The 18,560-nt window shown below is 36.2% G+C and overlaps 1 long non-coding RNA gene across 2 annotated transcripts in view; it reads left to right on the forward strand.

The window, feature by feature from the left end:
- The window catches only part of LOC102478028 (uncharacterized), a 74,611-nt gene extending 56,288 nt beyond the window's left edge, over positions 1 to 18,323 (forward strand). The window contains exon 3 of one of the 2 annotated variants that reach the window (XR_335535.3): positions 18,007 to 18,323. This is a non-coding gene — a long non-coding RNA (uncharacterized LOC102478028). Of the gene's footprint in view, positions 1 to 9,823; positions 10,295 to 18,006 lie in introns of those variants that run through there. The other variant, XR_001370869.2, reaches the window with a different exon arrangement.
- Positions 18,324 to 18,560: the final 237 nt, after the last annotated feature.

Raw genomic sequence — 18,560 nt, forward strand, 5'->3', positions numbered from 1 at the left:
AGAAATCAAATTATGGGAAAAAGAAGTCATAATTGCATCTTCTATTTTGCTAAAATATACACACATGTATACATAAATACACAAGGTCATAGTGGAGAAAGGCACTCTGAAATCTGGATTGTCTCTTTTGGTGGCGAGGTGCATTGAGCAGGGTATTTAATCTCATTAACTGGCGTCTTTATTGATTCAAGAGTATGGGATCAGCAGTTAGTGTAATGGCTATGTCGCTGGACTTCCACGTAGTCGATTGCGGTTTGAGTCTTGGGCCCGGTGGCTTAAACTCACGCCAGGCGCGTGTGCGTGCATGCCCAAAATCCCGAGAAGAGAATGGAGGAGAAGGGATTGCAGCGTGGCCATCCCCCCTGGGGGTTGATTTCTCACTTTCTGTTTCCCTTGTCTCTCTCTCTCTCTGTCTGGAGAGCTCATGTGCCCTGTAGCAAAAACCTCTCCCCCCCAAAAAATAAAAAAAAGAGTATGATTTTCATCCTGACCCTTTCTAATGAAGAGCACAGGAGATAGTTGTGTGGATATTTTCTATAAATTCTAAATTATTAGGCAAATGTAAAAGATTATTAGATCTTCATGCATAGTAATGCTACAGTAGTGAGAGGAATGCAATTTTTCATGCATTTCTAACAGGTATAGAATAAAATCTTCCTCTCCCCGCCTCCACCATAGTGAGAGAGAGAAATAGTGAGAGAGAAAATGAGAAATCACCCCCAGGGAGATGGCCCCTCCATAATTCCTTCTCCTCCATTCCCCTGGGATTCTGGTAACCCATGCACACACGCCTAGCATGATTTTTTAGCCACCATGTCTAAGACTTGATCCACGGTCAGTCATGTAGAAGTCAGTGTCTTAACCACCATGCCACCTGCTGTCTCCACATGAAATTTGGGGCTTATTTTTCCCTGCACTCCAGAGGAACAGGTTGCTTATTTTTATTAGTCAAAGTAATTAACACCAGAAATTGGAATAAGGAAACAAAAAACTTTCAGAAATCTCAACAGCTTAGCACAAAAGCTTGCCACTGCTTCTTGTAAAATATGATGCAGATCGTTGGGAATATTTTAACTTTGAAAATAGGATTCAGCAAGCTGTGATACAACCATCTCAACATATGACAATCCCCCAGTCAAAACTAGTGCCATGGCCCCAGCTTAACTGCGAAGGAAACTAAAGTATGTAGGAGAGTACTTGGAAAATTTGGTGAGTACTATCTGTCTCTCGTACATATTAGGATATTAGTCTTCACTAATTTTTAGTGTAAGATTCTAGGGCCAGAGCCCTACATCTAAAGTTTTTTTTTTTTAATAAGAGTCAGGGACAAGTGAATAGAATCACAAAGAAACCATGTTAGGGGAAACTTGAAAGAGAAAAATATTTCTAATACTGGAATCTGTCTCTTCAACATGAATAAATTTTATGCTTAATTTTTAAATGACTATTTGACTATTTACTTATATATTTATGACATATGTATATATATATATATACATATAATACATACACACATATATGATATATATATATATATATATGTGTGTGTGTGAGAGGACTTCAAATGGAAATGGAAAATGGAATTAAAATGTAATTCTTCACATGGAAATGGAAAATGGAATTAAAATGTAATTTAATTTAGGTGAAAAAATTTTGAAATCCATGCATTTTTTTCAATATACATCTTCCATGAAAGTTTTGGAAACTACACACACCTGTGCATTCTCTCTCTCAATATCTCTATGAGCTTTCACTCAGAAATCTAGAAAAGATCCCCTGGTTTGCGAATGCCTGCCTCTAACCTTAAATCCCCTGGGTTTGTTATACTCTAGCAACTTTGGACTTTTTTTTTTTTTAATTCCTCAATTATAACAAGCTTACTTCTATCTTACTTCTGTCTCAGGACGTGCTATGGTTGAAAAATTCTCACCCAAATTCATGAATTGAGCCATTTTAACAGGACTAAGAAGGTGAAACTTGATCTGATTATGCTTTTGTAAAGTGAGGTCTTTGGGAAGAGATTAAAATTAAGATGATTAGGGCCAGATCCCTGTGACTGAGTTCTGGTGGGTTTGTAAGGAACTAGAAGGAGACTAAGAAATAGAGACAAGGAGGGCATGGTCGCTCTGCTCTGCTCTTGCCCCCACGATGTGATCAGGAGCTCACCAACAGGAAAACCTACCAGATATCACAACTCCTGGGCCTTGGACTAAATGGTGAGCTGAATGAATAAGACTTCTGCTTTTACAAAGCATCCAGTCTCAGATATTTCTGTTAGCAAAACAATAGAAGACTGAGGTAGTGCTTTATGCTTCCTGATCATTCTGCCTTGATTACCATTTTCCCATATTCTTACCTGGTGGTTCTTTCACATACATTCAATTCTAGCCCAAATGTGGCATCTGAACTTCCTTCCTTTCTTCCTTTTTTCAAGAGATTTTTGCTATAGGGTGTGTGTGCTCACCAGAGACAGAGACAGAAAGCTAGAAATCACCTCCCAGGGGCTATGGTCACACCACAATTCCTTCTCCTCCATTCTCCTTTCAGGATTTTGGGCATGTGCATATGCCCAGTGTGAGTTTTAAGCCGCTGGATCCAGGACTCGAACTGTGGTCAATTACATGGAAGTCCAATGATGTAACCAGTACACCCTGGCCGCCCTGACCTCCTTTCTAAAGTTGCTACTGTGCCTTTGTATCATGTCACTTCATCTTACAGTCAATATAATTGGTTCAAATTAACGTAGTCTTGCCTAATCATGGTATCATTTATTTCTCTTAAAATCTCTTTATTCATTTTCAATTACATTAGGATAAGGACTGTACTTTATGAGTTTTTTACTTTCCTAAAGTGTATAGAATATGATTTAAAGTTAATAAATAGTTGTTGCACTGAACTTGCCACTGAGAAGACAATTTAAGTTTAGGTACTTGGTTCTGACCTTATAATAATAAAAAGGACATGAGAACATGCTCCCAATTACGTGAAATAGAAAGAGCGACTTGATCATTTTAAATGAAGCACAATTGCTTCTATCTGTTGGTCCATTTTTTTGGCTTGTCATCCTTTTCAAATCTCTGATAAAAAGTAATGGTCAGATTGCATAAGTCTAAGCTTATAGAGTGAAATTCATTTTTTGGTTAGGAATTTAAAGTCATTCTAAATATAGCAACATAAGCTTATAAACTGTGAATGGTTCTTGGCTAGGAAAAAGTTACTTAAGTTATTCAACTGAACTCAAGTTATGAGTCTAGGACACTGTGTAGACAAATAATTTGAATCAGCATTAACTGTAGAGATATTTAGATCATTTAGACTAGCAATTTTTGGTTAGAATTAGTATCTGACGAGGAGAGAAAAAGTACTAATTAGTATTATACAGTCCAAAAGGTCATTATTGAGATTAAGAAAGAGGCAAGAATATGGGCGTCTTTCTAGAAAGAACTTGTGACTTTTCTGAAAATATCTATGAGTATGAGAATTTGTATAAGAAATCATTCTAAAACAGTTTTGTTGAAATGGTGTCTTGAGAGGAGATAAGGGTAGTCAGAATATGAAGATAGAATATATGGGGTTGGATTCATAGGTCAATGGTTAAAGTGCTATGAGAGGAAGTAGATTTGACACGGCAGACCAGAGTTCAAGTCCGGACCCCAGGGATTGGAAAAGATGCCACACACACACATGAGTGCCCAGAGTGTTGATGGGATGGAGAATTGGAGAGAAAAGGATTATGATGAGACCAGGCTCCACGAGGGCAATGCTCTCTCTTTCTCTTTCATGCACATGTACATGTTGCCCTCTAACGTCAAAAAAATGAAGATATATTGAATATACAATTTTGAAAGTTAATCAGATAATTTGTGCCCTCTGGTTCATTATCCAATTCAACACAGATTTGTGCACTTATGCCCTCAAAATCCTACCAAGATTTGTAGAAGTTTTCTTAATGAGTCATTATGTAAACTACTCTATGTAATTACAACTCTATTCAGTGTTTGTATGCACAGTCAATTTAAATTCTACCAGCTAATAGGCTAACTTCTAAAGTGCCAATGTACTTATTATATTCAATGAACCCAGTTGTATTTTAACAAGATTTAGTCCTAACCCTCTTTTATTAAGAATTATACATGCAAATTAAATATGACTGCAAAAGAAAAATAGTACTAGTTTCCATAAAATCTACCAAAATTCTTGCCACAATTTAAGAAAATCTGAGGTGCTAAAACATTTCTGTCAAATCAGGTATAGGAAAGTGACAGTAGAATGTTGGGGGGAAAAGAAAATATTTGAAATCAGCATGTAGAAAAGATGTCTGCAGTTCCATTTTCTTTTCAATTCTATTCACAATAATCAAGTTATAGAATAACAGATGGACAGATAAAGAAAATGTGGTATAGTTACACAGTGGAGTACTATTCAGCCTTAAAAAAAGAAATTGTGTCATTTGGGAAAACCTAGATAGAATTGAAAAACATTATGCTATGAGAAGTAAGCCAGGCACCAAAAAATAAATATTACGTGTTCTCATTTATGAGTATATGTGGAATCTAGAATAATCAGACTCATAGAAGCAGAGAACAGAATGATGGTTAGCAGAGGCTGGGAGGTGAAGGGAATGGGGAGATGATGGTCAAAGAGTACAAACGCTCAGTTAAGCAGGAAGACTAAAGTTTTGTTTTATTTATTTATTTTTTGATCCAGCATACTGATTGGTGAACATAGTTAACAATAATAAATTGTACATTTAAAAATAACAGAGAATAAATTTCAAGTGTTCTCACCACAAAAACTGGTAAGTATTAATATTTAGGTGATGGATAAGTTAGCTAACTTAGTTTAATTATTACACACTATGTTTATAATTATAACATCACTTTGTACCACATAAATACATATATAATTTGTTGATTTGTAATAAAGTTAATGAATTAATTTTAAAACCCAAGATAATTTGCAAAAAATAGCAAAGGCAGAATTCCAACCAGCAGATATAAACTTAAACATATGGACTCTATATTAAAAGGTTGTAACTGCTTATGTTTTTAAATGTTATAATTGTATATATAGAACATAAATAACTACTAATACTTGTTTTCCCCTTAAGTGTTTTTCTTTTCCTTAGAATTATTTATTTAATTAATTTATTATTATCATTATTTTAAATTTTGCTATAGGGCACATGTGCTCATTGTAGAGACACAGAGCAAGCGAGCAAGCGAGAGAGAGAGAGAGAGAGAGAGTGAGAAAGCAAGCCACTAGAGCCATAACTTAAACCACAGTTGGCCATGTGGGAGTTCAACACCTTAACCACCATGCCATATGTTGGCTCCAAGTACTGGGGCATGAGGAAAGTCATGACACATTTTTAAATAGAAAAACAAAAAAAAATTACATCATGGTTTTCCTAATGACCTATTTTTTTTTTCTTAATGACAAGTTCTAGATTTAGAAAAGAGATTATTTTTATTTAGCTGATTGAAAAAATGGCGGTTTAGGGGACCACAGTGACCTTGCCTCCTCTAAACAACCAAATCACAATTCTCTTGACTCCTAGTCTCGTGTGCTTCCATTATATTAAACTGAATCCTCTAATCTCTGTATCATTGGGCTTACATTTTAGGATCTTTTAAAAATTCTAAAAGTCACTTCATAATTAAATTTCTAAAAGTTTTAAGTTAATGATTAATGTGGAAAACATGGGGATACACTTTACCAACCCTTCAGGAGAACCTACAGGGGGCAGCCTGGATGCCAACCTGAGTTTTCCTGGTAGACAGAAGAGGAAGGAATAAAGGGATGGAGGAAAGTGGACATACTGACTTGAATAGATCATGTGAGGCCAGAAACCCACTAGAAAATTATGATTAATTGGAAGACCTCGGAAATATATCATTCACTATGATATTCAAAAATGTGCCAGTGAGAAGTCACCAGCATCACTAAGGTGTTCAGCTGTGGCTCTCCTCTCAGGCCAGGGTGACAGTAAGAGAGTTCGTTACAGAGTTGCTATGTGGATGAGGATCCAGTACCTAAGTAAAGGAGGCCAGGAGGCTGAGTTTAATTGAAAAAAACCTGGGGGCTACATTATCATAGCAAGTAGAAAAAGAGAGTGAAAGGATGTTGTTAACAAGGTTAATAGAATATGGCACTTCTAGATGCATATCATTGGGTAGCCACTAAAAGCATTGTTTGATATCTACAGTTGAAGATGGACTGAATGGCAAAGAAGGAGGTTAACGGCAAGTACCCTGATAAAAAGTTGTGATCTCATAATACTCTGGTCTGGAAACTGCTCTTTATGTCTCTTTTTTTTTAAAAAATATCTATTTATTTACAGTTTTTATACATGCAATCACATTATTTAGCTTACAAACTGAACATTTCAGTATGTGAACATTTCTCACCGGTCCAGTTGATCAAACTATAACACTACCTCCCTGTCGTGACAATTCTCTGTCTCCGTATCCCTCCTGCAAATGTCCTCCCCCACGCCCGACTCCTCCACACACACCACATCTGGCATTCACACCCATCTCTTGTGTTTGTACATCCTTTAGTCCATCAGTTTCAGATATCGAGTGTGGACACTCAGTATATATTAAGTGGGGACATACAGTGACTCTCCTTCATAACCTGGCTTGCTTCACTCAGCAGTATATCTTCCATATTCTTCCACTTTCTGTCAAAAGCCAGGTTTTTTTTTTTTTTTTTTGGCTGAATAGTATTCCATAGAGTACATGTGCCACAGTTTTTCAATCCATTCATCCGTATGGGGGCATTTGGGTTGGTTCCACGTCTTAGCAATCATGAGAAGTGTCACAGGGCACTAATACTGCCAGGGAAGCTCCACCCTTATAACCTAATTACCTTCCGAAAGCACTATCTTCAATATCATCACATGGGGGATTAGGGTTTCAGCTTAAGCATTTTAGGGTAACATGAACATATCTGCTGTAGGTACCTGCTTAGTTCCAATAGTAGATACTATGAGATTGTGTGTCTGAAATGTTCACCAAAAACTGCATTTTGAGCTTGACTTGTCATAAACATAGACAGACACTCCAGAATTTCATCTTAAATCAGAAATAATACATCAGGTATTATGCTCAAGCAGGACTAAAGGCACAAATAAGCTACATGATCAGGTAGTCAGGTTACCCTCATCCCCATAGCTGTACAGTAAGAGTCCTAAATTACCAGCTAAAGAAGGAGGGAAAAGTTGCTATTTGGTATAAGGATGTGTTGGATCATTATTTGGGTACAAGTTAAAAATAGATGTAGTTGCATTACAGTAATATGGAAGGGACTTCAAAAAGTTCATGGAAAATGAAAATGAGGTATGTTTTATTTTAGTGCAAAAAAATCGAAATCCATGCATAAATTTTTTCAAAATAATCATTTACCATGAACTGTTTGAAGATACTTCATATTTACAGATAACATTGAAAAAAGATAGGAAAATTTTCTTAATGGTTGAGGCAACAAATGGTTCACTTGGTCTTCTCCACTTCGAAATGTAAGTGGCTGGAGGTGAGAGTAAGTATAGGTTCCTGAAAAGGGTCAGGAGCCTGGAAGTAAAAGGATTAAGAGACAAGGAAGTATGGAGTAGAGAAATGTTATTAGACATGTGGGAGTACAAAGTGAGAAGAATTTAGTTTACTTATAGGGCAAAAGGCACCCACTGTGGAAAAGGTACCAAAAACCCCAGTAGACCAAATGACTCAGTAAGTTGATATTAGCTAGTCCTTGTCAGTGGGCTTTTTTCTTCTAAAAGAGGGATGACATTTCTGATGGGTGAGTGGGAAAAGGATTAGTCTCCCCGAAGAAATCATATGTAACTCTTGCGCTAACAGCTAGGCAGTAAGACTTACAGGAACAAATAATTTTGTGGGGTAAGGTAGTGGAGAAAGGGATGTTCTCAGTGCCAGTGACAGCTACTGAAGAAATTAAGACTGAAACCAAAAAGATTCATAGAAACCAATGATAATGAGTACATTAATTTCCATAATCTACAGGGCACAGCAAAAGCAGTCATGAGAGGGAAGTTCATAGCAATTGGTGTGCATAAGAAAAAGATTGAAAGTTGGCAAATGGACAACGTAACATCATGCCTCAGAGAACTGGAAGCAACATCAATAAAGTCCAAAAAAATGCCAGGAGAAAAGAAATAATAAAGATTCAAGCAGAAATAAATGAAATAGAAAATAAACTATACAGAAAATGAATGAAAACAAAAGCTGATTTTTTGAAAAGATAACCAAAATTGAAACACTGCTAGCTAGACTAATAAATAGGAAGAGAGAAAGGAACCAGATAAATCAAATTTGCAATTAAGCAGGCAATATAACAACAGACATAATAGAAATACCAAACATCATTAGAGCATACTATGAGCGACTCGATGCCAACAAACAAGAAAACCTGGATGAGATAGACAAATTCCTGGACACATAATTTACCAAGATTGAGTGAGGAGGAAATAGAAAGTCTGAATAGGTCCATAACAAGCAATGAGGTTGAGTCAGTAATAAATAACCTCCCAACTATGACTTTTAAACTCTCAGCAGGTCCACTTGGCTAAGGAGCCAAAGAAACGTAACTCTGCCAGTATAAACTGGCATTTATCTCTATCTTCTGGGCTCCTATACCTATCTCACCTTTGGTTCTTCATATGGGATGTATTCATGAGCCCTTCAAATCCAATAACTCACAAACGAAAATAAAGACAAAGACTATTTTTCATAAAGGTGATTTTGTATCAGAAGAGTGATTCATGAACAAAGTATTCAATATCTGATAGTTAACTTTGTTTCTCTCATTATTATCTTGTAGGTGGTTGAGTGTATCTTTCCTTTCTCTTCTCTGTTTAACATTTTGTTTTTAACAAGATAGAGATGTAAATTATTCAAAAATCATACTCTATGTCTACATTTATTACGTTTTAAATTTCATAACATTGGCTTTAACAATGTTTTTAGAGCAAGAGAAGTCCAGGGTGTGCACTTTGTTGGCAGTAGCAGTAGAAGGAAGCTCCCGCAATCCCCAGCACAGATGGAATCACCTGTACTATGCCAAATAGGACCTGAGCCCACTGGGAAACCATCTTTCCCAAGCACCAGGCACATTTATTTGATGCGTAGTCAAGATTGCCTTTGAAGACTACTTCTGTTTTTTATTTGTTTACATTTGGTTTCTATAACTAAACTGCAAGACTCTTGTAGACAATAAACTATATTTATAACAGAAATGGAAGACACTTCAGAAGTCATCTAGTTGCATAGTTTTAAGTCTTTCTCAAAACCAGTAGAGTATTATTTTTCACTAGGAAGTCAGTATGTTAACAATAAAGATCTATTCTGTTTAAGGAGGGGAGATACCACAATAACACATTATCTGCCCTGAAATTACCCCATGAAACTTACAGAATGCTGGGGAATACAGTTTGAAGACCACTAAGAGAATATTCCCTCTTCATTTTAAAAGTAAGGAAATTTATATTCATCATGTACCTACCACAGTATTTGGCGGTAAGCAAAATTGTTGAAGGGATTAAATGTAACAATTGTTTATAGTGTCCCTGAGTCTATGATGGCATATCTCACCTTTGAAAATGGCGTAAGGAACATGAATTTTACAGTACAATAGACCAGGATCCCCACTGTTAATTTCTTTGAGCTTCAGTTTCTGTTTGGAAAATTCATGTTAACCTTACTTCACAATGTTTGTTCTGAGGACAATGTAAGAAGAAATGCAATAGCAACTGTTGCACAGCCTTGTCATATTAAAAACTTTAAAAATTTTAACTTCTTTCTTTCAGCTAGCTTAACTTTGTCTCTGCAAGGACGCGATGTCACAGTAAGCCAGATTTGAGGAGTCAACAATCCTAAGAAGTTGTTCAAGGAGGCTGAAGAGGCCTAGATCATCTTAATTCTCCTTTCCCTGTTAGCTTCTCTAGTTGTAGAATGGAAATGACATAACATCAGGAACATGACAATATTTTATTAATAAAGAGTATTGCTTATTAAATATTTGCATAGATGATAAAATATTCATTTTGCCTATTTAGTAATCTTAAAATGAGAGATATAGAAGAAATAGGACTGTGGCCATGAAGGAAAAAAAGGGAAATATTTCTATACAGAAACATTGAAAGAAGAATATTCATAGATATTTGTCATTTTAAAAGTATATATTTAGAATCTTTATTTTATTCACAAATAAAAAATAAGAAAAATGATAAAGCAAACAAAATTCTGAAGCATATGATTCATCCTAAAGTTTTAAGAGGTCTTTTGAAGGTCATTAATACTTCTTTACATTTTGTAGATGATTTACCAACATTAAGATAACTTTAACTTTTTATTTACATTCAAAATACTTTTCATTAACAAAAGGGAAAAGTTATCTATGTAAACAATGTCAACAAAAGTCACACAAGGAATTGATTTAGCTTTGTTACTCCTAATTGCTTTCTTACATTGAGTAACAAATATCTAGGCCAAGAACAATGAACTCACAGTCTATTACATTTCACCTTGAATATACTTAATGGTTTACTGGCATAATGTGAAGCTATTTCCTATTAGGAAAAAAAAAAGTTGCTATTTCAATATTGTTATTTTATGTAAAACAAATTAAAAGCAAAATTTTAAGAATGTAAAATATAACTTTTTTAAAGAATTATGTTATCAAACTTTATTTATTTATTTATTTTTAATTTGTCCAGAGAGGGACAGAGAGAGAGAAAGAAAGTGAGAAAATAAGCCACTAGTCTGGGACTTGAACTAGGGTCGGCCATGTGAGAATCCAATGCCCTTAACCACCTTGCCACTTGCCAGCCCCAAATATAACATTTTAATATCATATAATGTTTGCTATTTTATGAACATTTTAAAATGTATATAACTTTTGTGGGATACCTTATTGTTTTTCATAACATGTATTCGGTATAAAATCACCAAGTCACAGATAGAGACATCGTCATCTTCAACACTGAACGTTTCATTATGCTGTGCACATTCTGTAATAGTTCTGCCAGTATTTTGGGGGAGAGCAGCATCTATTGAATTGTCAATGACAAGTTTTACTTTGCTATGCTACGTCATTCCACAACCCATTGCCTTGCTTATCTGCATTCTAGAGTCTGAAGTAATTTTCTTTTGTTCACTTTTTCTGATTGCCTCTTCTTTCTCTCTCTCCCTCTCTCTTTTTACCTTTAGTTTCTTATTCTGAGAGAGAGAGAGTGAGGAATCCACAGAGGGTCTTCACACCATGAACAACCCCCATCCTCAGCCAGCCTTGATCAAAGGCACATGTATCCTGGAATGTACAGTGAGACCTCAGGGTGCGAACCTAGGACCTCCTGTGTGGTTCCAGCATCACAGAGCATTCTGCTATCATCTCTCTTTTTCTTACTGTTATTGTTCTAGGAGCTACCATAATAAAATACCACAGACTAAATAGCTTAAACAACCAAAATTTATTTTCTCATAGCTTTGGAACTAGAAGTTCAAGATCAAGGTGCTGAGAGGTTCGCTTTCTCTTCAGGGACTCTCCCTGCTACAAATAACCTCTTTTTTGCTGTGTCCTCACATAGACTTATTTCTGAGTGAATGTATCACTCTGTCTCATTCTCTTCTTTGGAAGACTTCAGTCATATTGGATTAGGCCTACTCTATTGGCCTTAATTTAACTTAATCATCTTTTTGTAGGTACTATCTACAAATATAGTCACAGGGTTAGGATCCACGTATATGGCCTTAATCTTAATTACCACTTTAAAGACCCCAGCTCCAAAGCAGTTACAATCTGAGTTTCTGGGAGTGGGGACTTCAATATGTAAACTGTGGAGAACACAGTTCAGCCTCAACTGTCTTTTTAACTCTCAACTTACAAAATGGCCAATTTGCTAGCTGTGAGTTCCACAACTGCTACTGAATTTAAACATTTTAGACTCTCATCTGAAAGACTTGTTAGTAAGTAGGTGGACTTTTATCTATCCCCAAAGTAAGTTTCTACTTCTGCACATCAAGAAATGTGAGCAATTTGCTCATCATCTGAGGATGAATATTTATTTCTAGGCCTACATTCCTTTCTGCATAATATGGCATCCTGACAAACATCTATGGATCTGGTTGTGAAATTCTAAATTGTCCAACTTCTCCAGAGACAATTTAATAGATCTGGGTTGGAACACGGTGCCTACAATCTGTGTGTACATGTGTACACACAGGCATCAGGTATACACACGTGTAGCGGGTTGGGGACATTGACAAGCACTTAATTACTTCTTTGTATCAACTCATTCTCTTTTTTCCTTTTCTCATCCCTTTTCTACTGAAGTCTCTTTAAAAGCCTTTTCTAGTCTGTGCCCTTTTTTTCCTCCTTGGATATAATACTTCTGGAGAAAAAATAACCAGTCCCTATTCCAAACCTGTCTGTCACATACTCATACTGCCATAGGCATTAACCTGTCTGGCAACTCATACTGCCATGGGCATTAACCCATGTTAATGCAGTCTTACTCTTCTATTACTTACCCTTCTTAGGACCATGATTAATGTGACCGTTGAGCTCTGTTTCTCCTCTCAGGTCAAGAATGTGTGAATAAAAACAACTGAATTAGAATCTAATTTTTCATTACTAGCAATACCATTGCTAGATTTTCCTTTAAAGCTATGTCTTTCATAATTTTTTGGTCATGACCTGCATTCAGATTTAGCTTACAGATACCTACACACAGGCAATGTTCACATGGGTATCCAGTAGTTGTTTTGAGTTTAAACTAACAGTCATAATTATGAAACACAATAATTTCCTCCAGAGTTGTCTACTTGTCTGTAAGAAAGAATCCTTGTTAGTGCCATATATAACGTGTACAGGATCATAAGCGAAGTGGAGGTCTTATGATCTGAGACCTACATCCTAAAGTCATAATTATTTTTTGTGTGGGCATTGTCTTCATCTGTTCCATTGCTAAAAACAGAAACACCTAAGATTGGATAATTTAAGAGAATAGAGGTTTCTTCAGCTCACAGTTGGAGGTTCAAAGTCTAGGGACTACATGTGGTGAACTTGTTATGGGTTGTCTTACTTATAGCATCCCAAGACTAAGAGAGTGTCACACTGTGGGAGAAAAAGGGCATGCACTGCTGTATTTCATGCCTGTCTCTCTGTTCTGTCATTCCCTCTCCTTATCAACCCACCAGGAGTCGGTCATGAGGACCTCATCCCAATTAATCATCTAATATTCACTCTCTTCTCAAAGGTCTCACTTTCAATACTGTAATTATATCAAAATTTTACCCTCTTAATCTCATTACAATCAAATTTCAATACCTAAATTTTGGGGGAACACATACCATGGCAGGCATGCAGATCACAAAAGAGATGATTTTGTGCAGACAAACTTAACTCAGGGAAGACATCAGTTCTAAAGTCCCTTCAGTGTTCTTACTGGCTTGTCATACGACCCCTCGTGTGAAGTGTCTAGCTAACTATGCAGAGCCCTGAGGGTGACATGACTGAGGAGCTCTGTCATCAATACCAGCTTAGCATTATTTTATCTTGGCAACCAGTTTTACATGATTTAATCTTGGGCACAAGATAGTAGTACTTGGTCAGCAACCTAATTTTTGGCAAGTAACTCCTTTATCTTAGCATAAAAGAACCTAGAAAATTTAAATGGTTGAAATGAAATGTTAAATATTGTCATCTTAAATGGTGGAACTTAAGTTGAATCATGACACTTTATGTTTAATATCATTAGCTTAGAAATTATTCCTATGTCAACTTTTTTTTATGGTATCCTAGTCTTCCATTACCACCACTCTATCTACCATCACCACTGTTAGTATCATTATCATCTTACAGATTATTTTTAGGGCACTGCAAAATCTCAGAAAATCTGTCTTAGCTCGTTTTCTGCTGCTATAACAGAATGCCTGAGACTGAGTAATTTATAAACAACAGAAATTCATTTCTTAAGGTTCAGGAGCCTGGGAAGTCTAGGATCAAGGTGATGGCAGCTGACAAGGGCCTTTTTTTTCTGTGTCATTCCTGGACAGAAGAGCATAATGACATAGAGAGGATGAAAGAAAGAGACCAAAGAGGGACAAACTCATCATTTTATGGAGCCCATTCTCTCAATAATGGCATTAATGCATTCATTAGTGCAGAGCCCTTGCAGCCGTCACCTCCCAGTAGGTTCCACCTCCCATCACTGTTTCATAGGGGATAGTGTCCACAGATACTACTGGGGGGTGGAGACACATTCAAATTATGGCAAAATTCAAATGCAGAATGTTTAAGGGAACTGCTTCTTTATTGCTGTTGTCCTTTGAGATGGCTAACCCAAATAATAACACATGACTTTTGTTTAAAAAACTAGAAATGTATTGTTTTTAAATTTTGTAAATTTGTAACAAAGCATAGAGCATTTGCTGAGAGACAAGACTACAGAGAAAAAAGACGTTTACCATAACTAGTCATAAAATATTCCATATTTATTCAATAGAGTAACCCAATTTAAGAGAGGAACCTGAAAAAGGAGCAGAAAATAATTCAGTCTTAGAAAGATGGAGAACAGCAGGTACAGGTCTACAGATAAGGTTACCGTCTATTTGGTGAGCTTTAAGAATTGTTATATTCTAAAGTATTATTCTATATTGCTTAAAATTTCTATTTCTATAATAATACATCTGTGTTATACATATATTCTACTAGCAGACTGCCTCCAGACACAAATTGTAATTCTTCCCTCATTCTTCATTCTACCAAAATACTCCATGAGATTTACAAATTGAATGCGCAAATTGTGTGAGCCGATTTCTTTTCTTTTCTTCTTCTTCTTTCTTTTTTTTTTTAGAGAGAGGTTTTTGCTATAGGGCACGTGCACTCGCCAGAAAGACAGAGAGAGACAGAGAGACAGAAAGTGAGAAATTGCCCCCAGGGGGATGGCCACACCACAATCCCTTCTCCTCCTTTCTCCTCTCGGGATCTTGGACATGCACACACATGCACCTGGAGTGACTTTAAGCCACTGGGTCTGGTACTTGAACTGTGGTTAACTACATGCGAGTCCAGTGACGTAGCTGTTATGCTAATTGCTGGTCCCTGTGTGAGTTAATTTCTTAAAATAAATTTTTCTCTCTTTCTGTATGCATACACACACACACACACACACACACACACACACACACACCTTATTGGTTCTGTTTTCTGGTGAACTATAATACAAATTTTGTTACTAGGAATGGTTCTATTGGGAAGAAAATTCCTTTGTGAGTGTAGTGTTTATTGGTGGTGTGTTGCTGTTGTTAGTTTTTATATTTTTTTAAATTAAAAGTATTTACAATTGTGAGAGAAGCATGAACTGTGCTTTCAGTTTTTCTAATTAAAAGGAAAGCCTGATTTTGGATTTTGTTAAAGAAAAGGGTGAGGATTTTATAGTTTTTATCTTTTGCTCTTTCTTTTATTATTATTATTATTATTATTATATTTTCACCAGTGGACATGTGCACTTGTGAGAGAAAGAGAGAAAGGAAAAAAGAGAAAGCACCCTCATGGTGAACTATCACACCACAATCTCTTCTCCCCGATGCCTCCTTCCTGTTGGGATTTCGGACACAGACGTACACGCACCCAGAGTTTTTCTCAAGCTGCCAGGGCCTGGACTCTTAACCATGGGGTTTGCCATGTGGGATATTACTGTCTTATTTATTTATTTATTTAATTTAATTTTTTTTATACATTCAATTACCTTTTTTAGCTTACAAAGTGAATATTTCAATATGTGAACATTTCTCCCTAGTCCAGTTGATTAAACTATAAAATATCTTCACCAGATAATATCACATTCCTCTGTCCCATTAATGCTTTGCCTCCGTATTTTTCTTCTAAATATCCTTCCTGAGGCCCTACTCTTCCACACACCAGCAGGCATGGGATGGCTTCCTTCCTTCCTTTTTGAAGGATGGTACAAGGCCTTAATTGAAATGTTGTTTTTCAGGAGTGATGAATCAGCAGATCCAAGAAATAAAGCCTTAAGCCATGCTTTAATTTTGCAACACATAGCAATTGCCATAGGTGGTTGAACCTAAATAAACACGCTTAACATATAATTTTGAAATGCTGCTTTAAACCTCAGCCTACTGCATTATTCTCACCTGTGATTGACGTCCTAGTGCCCTAGTCAAGATCTTATTGGTTCTACAGATCTTTGTTTTCAGATGCATTGCACCTTGTTTGCAAACATCTAACTTAAAAAAATAAAAAGTACGTATTTCCGTAGTTCTGAGTGTTTTTTTTTTTTAAATTAAATTAACTACTTGGTTAATTTAAATACCCAGGAATGTTAGTGGCACAGTGTGGAATCCTTTCCTAAAGTAATAATAAATAACCCCCAGGGAGCTATCCAAAAAATATAGTAGTGATGACATTTCTCAATGCTAAAAAAAGTAAAATTCCTTTATCTCAGAATTCTCAATGTCCTATAAACCAACGACTGTCTTTCTTAAAGGGAGAGCAATAAAGTAGAAACTTTCTGAGTGAACAATTTTGAATTTATCAAAGGACAGTTAAGTTTCTTCATATTTCTTAATATTCAAGCAAGAGCCTGTTCTATGTACCAAAAATATTAATAAACTTATTAATATGACTAGCAAATATAAAAGGAAGTCTTTCTTCTGCCACATGAGTTATGAAGCACTGAGTGGATAAGTCTCAGTTTATATTCATCCCAAATGGTGCCAGATATAACTCAGATGTTGCTTTAAGGTAGATATTATAGAATAACACGAGGTCTAGTATAGAGTTAGAAACCTCACCACAGGGTGTTCATGCATCCAACTGAAGTCATAGCCAGCAATGATTATCTCTTTACCGCGTATCTCATACTTGGAGTTGGTTCCCATTTGCATGCTGTGTAAGATGTAAATGATTTCTACCTACATGTTGTGTACCTGTTGCAGGTTGAGCTATATGATCAGCAATCATTCTATTTCTTTTCTATTTTGTAACTTTAATGATGCTCTTACCTACTAAGTACTACCCGATATTTTTTTTTTTCAAGAGATCCCCAAATCCTTTTATTCTGCACTAAGCTATCTTTAAGAAGGCAAGTGACATGTGAAGTAAGCCATGCAGTAAGACCTATTTGTCATTAATCATTTATATCATTGTTTCTTTTTCTCCATGTTCTACCTCTTTTAGACTGAATATTACATTGGATGATCTTACATAGAAGCCATACTATTTCTTTTTTCTAGACAATAGGAATAAAACTCTTAAAAGCCCAATTTCATTTTACAAGGTAATAGAAGAACAGGACAACGGAAGATGAACAATTGGCCAGAGAAATATATTTTTTACTTCTATTTATCTATTAGGTTGGTGCAAGAGTAATTGTAGTTTTTGCATTGTTGAAATTTGCATTTGATATTGAAATATATTCTTAAAATAAATATTGTTATGCCATACATCATTTTAATATGTATTTCTCACTTTTTTTTTGCTAATGGCTTATTACTTGCTATTTATTTTTTATTTATTTTAGAGTATGAAAGTGATGTTAGACAAATAGCAAACCTGAGCAATTTTCTTATTCAATTTCAAAATGGGTTTTAAAACAGCAGAGATAATTTATAACTTCAACAATGCATTTGGCCCAGGAACTGCTAATAAATGAGCAGGGCAGCAGTGGTTCAAAAAGTTTTGCAAAAGAGATGAGAGCCTTGGAGACAAGGAGAGTAGTGGCCAGCCTTTGTAAGTTAACAATGACCAACTGAGACCACTCATTGAAGCTGGTGACTGCAACTACATGAGAAATTGCCAAAAAACTCAATGTTGACTATTCTATGGTGGTTCAGCATTTGAAGTAAATTGGAAAGGTGAGAAAACTTGATAAGTGGGTTCTTCACAAGCTAACTGAAAACTTTTAAAATGTCATTTTGAAGTGTCATTTTCTCTCATTTTACACAACAATGAACCATTTCTCCATAGGATTGTGACCGTGACAAAAAGCGGATTTGATGACGACCAGCGATGACCAGTTCAGTGATTGAAAGTCTCCAAAACACTTCCAAAAGTCAACTTTATGCACCAAAAGATGATCATGATCACTGTTTGGTGGTGTCTGATCCAGTACAGCTTTCTGAATCCCAGAAAACCATTACACCTGAGATACATGCTCGGCATATTGATGAAGTGCACCAAAAACTGTACCACCAGCAGCCAGCATTGGTTAAGAGAAAGGGCCCCATTCTTGGGACCAGCAGTTAGCGTAATGGCTATGTCGCTGGACTCCCATGTAGTCAACTGCAGTTCAAGTCCTGACCTGGTGGCTTAAACTCACGCTGGGCGTGTGTGCGTGCGTGCCCAAGATCCCGAGAGGAGAATGGAGGAGAAGGGATTAAGGCATGGCCATCCCCCCTGGGGGGTGATTTCTTGCTTTCTATTTCTCTGTCTCTCTCTGTCTGTCTGGTGAGAGTGCACGTGCCCTATAGCAAAACAAACAAACAAACAAAACAAACAAACAAACAAAAACCTCTCTCAAA

This window comes from Tupaia chinensis, unplaced genomic scaffold (assembly GCF_000334495.1).
Source record: "Tupaia chinensis unplaced genomic scaffold, TupChi_1.0 Scaffold000437_1, whole genome shotgun sequence".
NCBI classification, from domain to species: domain Eukaryota; kingdom Metazoa; phylum Chordata; class Mammalia; order Scandentia; family Tupaiidae; genus Tupaia; species Tupaia belangeri.